At 49.5% G+C, this 8,361-nt stretch overlaps 1 long non-coding RNA gene across 1 annotated transcript; it reads left to right on the top strand.

Moving 5' to 3' along the window:
- The first annotated feature begins 4,906 nt into the window (after positions 1–4,906).
- Positions 4,907–7,749, top strand: LOC131913525 (uncharacterized). Its single transcript, XR_009379911.1, has 3 exons — positions 4,907–5,131; positions 6,261–6,346; positions 7,111–7,749. It is a non-coding gene; the product is annotated as an uncharacterized LOC131913525 (long non-coding RNA).
- The last annotated feature ends 612 nt before the right edge of the window (positions 7,750–8,361 follow it).

Here is an 8,361-nt window from a genome sequence, read left to right as displayed (position 1 = left end):
CTGGGCCTCTCATGGCGGCAGGACCACCCAGGAATCAGCCCAGCTCTAGCTCTGCTCCTTGGGGGAGTGGCCCCCCTGGTTATTGGCAAAGCTGCCAGAAACTTGGCTTCAGATCGTTCAGGTCTAAACAGGTGGTCTGGATACTCTGACAGGAACTGTGAATTTCAAAGCGGGAAGAGATAGAATCACACAAATGTCATGTTTTCAGACCACCCTGCGCCCCAGGAGCCAGCCCATCGGTGAAGGAACCATCTGGGTGGGAGGGAGAACTCTAATCTATTTAGGCACCTACCTTAGGAATCCTGAGCGGGACTTCGGGGGACGGGGGCAGGTTACAAACCACCTCAAAAGCTCCTCCAAGGAAGGATGAAGACCCGAGGACAGATAGCAGCACCGCCATGACTCTGGGACACACTCTATGCCCATAATAGAGGGGATGCTGCTCTCGGCCTCTGGGTAAGCAGAGGACTCTCAGGGGGCCTTCTGATAGGAGTCCAAGTGGACCTTTATCTGGCCTGGAGTATTGACTGATGTCAGAAAGAATATTGTTGAGTTACATTCTGTGGGGCCCTTCAGATGCCCTTTGACCAACTCCTGGAACGGATCACCAGCCGCTTCAAAAGCAGGCTTGGGAAGTGGCAGCGTGGGGCTAACTTTGCAACCTATTAAGCTGGCCCTGCTGATAGGAAGGATATCAGTGGGGTCAGGAGCAGGGAATTCTGGGAAGGCAGCTCGAGAGCAGTGTGCATAAATCATAGAGTGGGAAGCGGAGTTGTGCGCAGTGCTGCTGACTAGATGTGGGTGCCCATCCAAGGGAGCAACTGGGACTGAAACCCAACCTGGACACCCAGTTGGCAAGCGGGGCAAGATGCATTTCTAGGAAAAGAGGGTCCCTGTTTCTAGTCTGTAAAAGGTGCCATTTGAGACGATCACGACTTTAACGGAGAAGATATTGGCGGCAGCGGTGAGGAGAACGCCCAGGAACCCAGTAGCCAGCAGAAGGTAGCAAGGGCCTTAGGGTCCTTGGGGACTCCACCAGATGTGCTTCATGATCTTAGCCTGTTGAGATACCGAATAGACTATTTTATACCCACCTCCATTTATCCTCTCCACTCCATCCAGCTCCCGCCCCCAGCCCTGAGGCCTCTGTGACCAGAGGAAAGAAGGGAACTATTCATGACACTGGCCCTAGCCACCCCAAATCTAATGACCCATTTCTAAACAGGGTGAAGATACCTGTGTGGAGAAGAGTCATCCTGTCTGCCTGTGACCCCTTCCGTTGTTCATTCCCTAGCCAAGACCTTAGCCAAGCTAAGCTACCACGGTGTGGCTGAAGCCAGGTGAGAAGGGTCTGTTGAGTTCTTTCCATTGGGCTCTTTCCTATTTATAGCTTCTCTTCAGCAGCGTCCACTGCTGGTGGCAGCACACAGGTTCTAACCTGCCCGAAACCTCTAGGAAGATTCCAGCCTTGTCTGAAAGAGAGCAGCGTCCTTCAGGAGGAATCCTTGCTCCCTGCCTCTACTGCTTGGTCCAGAAGGCAGACAGGGAGGCAGAGCACCCTCTCCAGCTCAAGCACGGAGGGGAGGACTGTCCTGTGCTGGATGTGGGGATGGTCAGTCCACAGCAACCCTGGGAGAGTCTCCTATCTCCATTCTGCAGACAAAGATACTGCACTTTGCTGGGAAGAAACGTCCTTGGCCAGTTTGCCAGCCTGAGGGACTCCCCATCTGAAATCCCTGGACCGCTGGCTCTCGCTGGTTTCTGGGTTGTTCGTATCTGTTTGTTTGTTTTTTTTACCCAGACTGTGTCTCATACAAAGTATCTTCTTTGGGGAGAAAGAGACTCAAAAGAGTTAGAAAGAGCAGAAAACATCTGTGGAGTTCTGTCTGAGTAATTGAAGCCAATCTTCCTACAATCTTTCCCCCTTCCTGATCATTGTTTCAGGCTAATCTCAGGGAAGCTAGGCTCTAGGAAATTAGACTCCCTGCCTCTGACCCTGTCCCTGAGCACTCCCATACAGGTGAAATTATAGCGCTAAAGATGTACCATGGGAGGTTGAGAAGGGTGGGCAAAAGACGCCCGTGAACAGATGACCTATGGGCCTCATTCATTCTTAGCCCTCCCCTCTCCATTTTTAAATCCCTTTTTTTTTTCTCCAGCCAGTTTCTCCACCCATTGTTCAAACAAAGCATCATCCTTGTGAGAATGACACCCAAGCTCTGAACTGCAGTCCATAAAATGTAAGAGTGGGAAGGGCCATGATAACAGTTCACTGAATTCTTGTTTCATGGTCAGACACCACTTTCGAGACAACACACACACACACACACACACACACACACACACGTACATGACATGTGCACAAATGCAAAGATGGACAGTGAAGCCCATAATGGGTCTTTCATCTCTTATGAAGGGGAGCTTAAACAACCAGACTCCTAGAAGCTTCCCTGCCACTCAAAGATCATCCCTCCTGCTACCCCCTCCCCATTCCACAGGCTAGGCTAGGATACAAGCTCAGGTCAAGGTCAGAACCAGTAGAAATGTCAGAACTCAGGGCTCTTTACTGTATCTGGGGTCTCAGTACCTAAGACTCCAGGAATATGCTAATTACCACACTCGGAGTTTGATCCCATCTAACGCTTCAAAGGAGACAATTCCTAAATGCACATTTATCTGGATGTGCCAGTGGCAGACATCTGCACTGCACTGGAGCATCCCTAATGGGCTCAGAGGCTAAATATAGCTTCCACCTATGGGTTAAATATAGTCTTCACTCCTCGGCTCCTCAGCAGGCGGATGCAGACAGAAGCCAGGAGGAACCACGGCGCCGTGCACATCCAGCAGAGCTCCAGCAACCACTGCAAATGCTCCCTGTGAGGATGGCAAATATTTTGATAATCTTTCCCCCAACAGGATTCTCCCGTGCTGAACAAATGGACACAGTCGGGAGCCTTCTCTCAGAATTCCACAGGAAGAAACATTACGTCAGGGGAGGGATCCGAGTCTCTTGACTGTGGAGGAGGGAAATGGACTACTCTCAAGTACACACAGAAGACAGCAGAGGACTGCCCAGAGGTCCTGATGCAGGGTGGGGAGGTGAGGAGCCTTCAGGGGACAGCATCCAGGGAAAGGTGACAGCAGGGTCACTGAGAGCATAGCCTTGGGACGGCTCCACCCCGGCTGTGAGGGCTGCTTCTGCCGCTTCAAACAGCGTGACCTCAGCCACATGCTCTGGCTTCCTGCCATCTCAGGACCAGGATCCTCTCCAGCCCCCAAACCCCTTCAGAGACGGCAGGAAGAGGCCTACATGACCTGTGCTCCACGGCACAAGTCTCCCCCGTCGCCGCTGGAATTAGGGTTCATTCTAACCAGATGAGGATGCTGAGGACATTCCTTTACAGGTCTGGGCAGTGGGGGAAGCCCCAGATTCCTTCCTCAAGACATACGTTCACAAAGACAGATTATTGTTTTTGAAAAAGACACAGACAAATCAGAAAGCATTTGCAAAAAGTAGAAATAGTACAAAGCCACTAGGTGGGGGGGGGGGGCGTGGAGGTGAGAGAATGTGACAGAGTGCTGGGTTCCAGGGCCACTGAAGATTTCTCTGTCCCCACGTTATGGACTTTCAGGCCCCGGCCCCAGGGCTGACAGACAGACATGATTTTGTCTTTGGCCATGGCGCCTACAGTCCTTGTTAGACAGGCTTGCCCTGGGGCCCAACATTCTCTAAGTGACTCACCAGTGAGGCAGCAGGTGCCTGCAACATAGGAGCCATTTCCTGTGTCTCTGAGCAGTCAGGCATCCTACAGGACCCCACCTTCATTTTTTTCCAAAAGGACCTGAGGGTCAGGGTAGAACCTGGACTAAGTCTGTAGACAGTGGCCTGGGTGCCGGCAGCTGATGAACGTGTGCTATGCACAGTCCCATAGACAGAGTCAGAGTGGGCACAATGGTCCCGACGCTTTCTCCAGAAAAGCAGTCTCACTTTCTTAAATTAGGCAGGGACCATCCCACTGGCCCCCAAGGAGAGAAATTCTAGCCAGGATATCCACTCACAACGTGACATTGTCATCAACAAAGTTTACACTCAAAAAACTCCCTGATTGAGTTACAAAAAGAGCTCATGTTTTATATAAGATATTGTTTGGGGCCATATTTTTAGCAATCTTTAGCTGCATGTGGCCCCTGGGCTGCAGGTTGTACACACCTAGAAGAGCTAATATACCAACCTTACACACGCCCTTCTTCTCAGACAATTTCACCCCAGACCAGTTCCTGACGCCAAGCCCCCCACTGCTTCAACCTTCCCAGGATTCCATCTCCGGTTTAATGTTATAGAGGAAAAGCCTATGTCTAGAGGTGGAGGTGGGGTAGGTGCACAGGAAGAGGAATGTTGACAAGACATTCCAGCACACTGACCACAAAGGACTCTTCAAAACAATCTCAACCAGTCTGTACCAATGACTTACCAGCTTGGGCGCAGGACAGCTGGGCACAACAACCTGATCCAGACACAACACCTACATTTCATCAGTGGAAGTAGCTCCGCTGGCCACAGGTCCTGTTCCTGGTGTCGCTGTGCTCGGGTTGAGAATCTGCATAGAGGGGTGATCTGCTGCGCGGTGGGCATACCCTTTGTGTCTGACTTGATTCCATTGCTCTGGCACTGAAACAGACTTGAACCCAAAGCGTGTCATTAAGACAGGAGGTCAGGTCACAACTAAGCCCCCTCTAGAAACCACGCACCACCCTGTCTGTGACTGGGAATTAGCAGGTCCCAGCCTTCCCGGGAGCACCAGCCTTGTGTTTCAGGACAACTGTGTTGACATTTTGTTTGTGCACTAACAAAGTTTGCCTGGAGATCAGAGTGAGGAGCTAGCCACTAGTTAACCATAGAGGCCAGGCAGTGGTGGCACACACCTTTAATCCCAGCACTTGGGAGGAGGAAGCAGGAAGGTCAAAAGTTCAAGGCCACCCTGGGCTACATGAGATTGATCCAGTCTACAAGAGAAACAGCCAGGTGACAGAAGCTCAAGCCTTTAATCCCAGCACTAGGGAGGTGGAGACAGTAATACATGGTGGGAGGAGACAGAAGTTCAGCCCCTTTTCCATCTGAGGAGTGGTGGAGGTAAGAGGTGATTTTGACTGCTCTTTCACGTCTCTGATCTTTCAGCATTTACCCCATATCTGGCTCCGGGTTTTTATTATTAAGACCAATTAGAATTCGCACTACACACAACTCTACTTCACTGTCCCACAGGACAGAGAGTCACCCTGTTTCTTAATTCCACAGTACTGTATTAGAAACACTCATGCCATCACGGTAGTCTGCGAGGCAGCTCCCTGGACACTGCAGGCTTAGGACCTGACCCTGGCCGTGCCCATTGCTGTACTCTCTAGGCAGCAGATAAGTGGGTCGAGACCAGAGAAGGCGGCTGCCCTTTGTGGTCTGATCTCGGGTGTGTTGCCTCAGTGAGAAGGTGGGCTGCTTAGAGTTACCTAGAAATGGAACTGTGGCCAGGCCAGGTCCAGGCCCCTTTAAGATTCTGGAGGGGAGGTAGGTTGTATGTAAAGTCTGTAAAGTGTGGAGTCTTATTGGGAAGAAATGAAAAGTGCATTCATAAACAGGAAAAATTAGAGGAGCTTTTTATATTTTATTTTTTATAATTATAATTTTATAATTAATGAACTTCTCGTGTAGAGAAAGGGGATGCCCACATGGCACAGTGCATTTGTGGAGGTCAGAGGACAACTTGCTGTAGTCCAGAGGTTCTCAACCTTCCTGATGCTGCAACCCTTTAGTACAGGTCCCCATGTTGTGGGGACTCCCAACCATAGAATTATTTTCATTGCTACTTCATAACTGTGATTTTGCTACTGTTATGCATTGTAATATAAAGGTCTGATCTACAAGATATCTGATATGTGGCCCCCTGTGAAAGGGTTGTTCAAACCCCTAAAGGGGTCACAACCTACACATTGAGAACCACTGCTGTAGCTGATTTTTTTTTTCTTTCCACCATGTGAATCCCAGAGAATCAAACTTAGGTTGTCAGTCAGACTTGGCAGCAAGCATCGTTAGCAGCTAAGAATTTCTAATACTCAAAAATGATTAACAACCAGAGTGTGTGTGTGTGTGTGTGTGTGTGTGTGTGTGATTTATTATTACAAAAACCAAAACTCCTCTGTGAGCTTTCTAATTATACATATGTAAGATGAAAACAAATAATACAGGTATATTCTTTGATTTTCTAAAGTGCTTCTACAGATGCATTCACTTGTTTATTGACAAAGATCCAGACATTATTCCAGCTCCAGGATATCATAGCTATGAGCAACAAAGGTAAGATGACAGCCCCCCCCCCCCCAGCCACACACACACACACACTTTTGTTGGCTAGGGTGGATAGAGATTGGTAAATGTCATGAGGACCAGAAAGTCAGGCAAGGACCAGCATGGTGACTGTGCTGTCCTCCAAGACAGCTGTGGGAGCTCACTTAAACTCAAGTCTAAATTACTGAAATAAAACGAGACAAGAATGTACCTCTTAAGTTCACTCCATCTGCATGCCCAGTGCTAACAACCACACAAGGCTAGTGGCTGGTGGCATGGGTACAGAACGCTTGCACCCTTGCAGAACTAATGGCAAAGAACTAAGAGAGACGGGGCCAATTCAAACTGGGTGGCAGGAAGGCCTGTCTGAGGAGGGGCCTTGAGCAGGAGTCTGAAAATGAGAAGAAACCAGTGGCTGGCTGGCAGGGTGCAGAGTCTGGGTGAAGGGGGATGGTGGTTTGGATAAGAACGGTCCCCATTGACTCATATTTGAATGCCTGGTCATCTGGGCATGACACTACTTGAGAGGAATTAAGAGGTGTGGCCTTGTTGGAGAAAGTGTGTCACTGGAGGTGGGCTCTGGGCTTTCAAAAGCTCAAATTAGTCCCAGTGTCTCCCTCTCTTCTTGCTGGCTGTGGCTCCAGACGTAGAACGCCCAGCTACTTCTCCAGCACCATGTCTGCCTGCACCATGCTCCCTGCCATGATGACAATGGACTAAACCTCTGAGACTGTAAGCCAGCCCCAATTTAATGCTTTCCTTTGTATTCACAGCAGTAGAACACTGACTGAGACAAGGGGGCAGCGATGACAGGCAGGCACATCCAGACTCTGCACAGAGAAATGTAAGAATACATTTGGCAAAGTTGAGGAAGAGAAATATTGGCGTGGTTGAAGTGTGACCTTGGGGTAAGAGAGACAATAGCAGCAATGAAGTCAAAAGTAATAAGTAGAGGTGACAGCCATGCTCACCGCGTGACAGCGGGATCATCGAGGTGGGTACTACTATCAAGTAAACAAGAGCCAGCAGACCCAGAGGACAGACTACCAAAGCTGCACAGCCAGTGAGGGAACAGACTGGAGTCCAGTGAGGGGTAGACCCACGTCAGTCAGCGACTACCTGTCTGTCTGAGGTAATGCCTACCCTGGTTCTAGCTAGCAGTTCCTCAGTCTGTTTTCCTTTTAAACTTTTGGCTTATGGTTTTGTTTATGAAATGGTGTACCTGTCTGTCTGAGGTAATGCCTACCCTGGTTCTAGCTAGCAGTTCCTCAGTCTGTTTTCCTTTTAAACTTTTGGCTTATGGTTTTGTTTATGAAACGGTGTCACTCAGCAGCCCCAGCTGGCCTCAGACTTACAGTCCAGTATTGGTGAAATTATTAAGGCCACTCCACGTAGTTAAAGGGGGGGGGTATTTTGTGGGGTAACTTACAAGTGAAGGGATAGGTAACAGGGTCTGGGAAAGGTGTAGCGCTGTCCGGCGGTGTTCTCTGGAGATCTCTGCTCGGTCTACCTCCAGCGTCCAGGGTCCAGGAACCAAGGGAGCCCGCACCTCCGGATCTTAGGTCTTCAGGGTCCTCTCTCAGCCCCGCCTTGTAGGTGTGACAGTTACCGAAGCCTCAATGGGGGTTGGAACTTCCAGATCAAAGCTGGGATGGCTACCCACTACAGTCCAGACATTGAACTTTTGTTTTTCATCATTTGCTTATCTTCAAAGACTACGGGAAAATAAACAATTTATAACTTCTATGAAAGCATACGCACACACCCCTAAGAGTTGGTTACTCCAAACTCAACGCATACAACCCGACTTTCCAATCATTGCACAGGACCATTTCAACCCAGTCTTACCTTGTTCGGATTTAAAGCACCATCCTTACAGTCTTTAAATGGCTATGAAATCGCGCCAAGTGTCTCCCGGCTGAGAAGTCCGACTTGAGTTGGTTCTGGCGCTACTGAAGGTTGTTTCAGTCTCTGTGAGGAGAGGGTAGACTCAGGAGAGAACCGAGGAGTGGGTTTCTGTGTGG

Source organism: Peromyscus eremicus, chromosome 6, assembly GCF_949786415.1.
Source record: "Peromyscus eremicus chromosome 6, PerEre_H2_v1, whole genome shotgun sequence".
Lineage (NCBI taxonomy): Eukaryota > Metazoa > Chordata > Mammalia > Rodentia > Cricetidae > Peromyscus > Peromyscus eremicus.
Note: the sequence above shows the minus strand (reverse complement) of the source record. Positions and strands in the feature narration are given on the sequence as shown.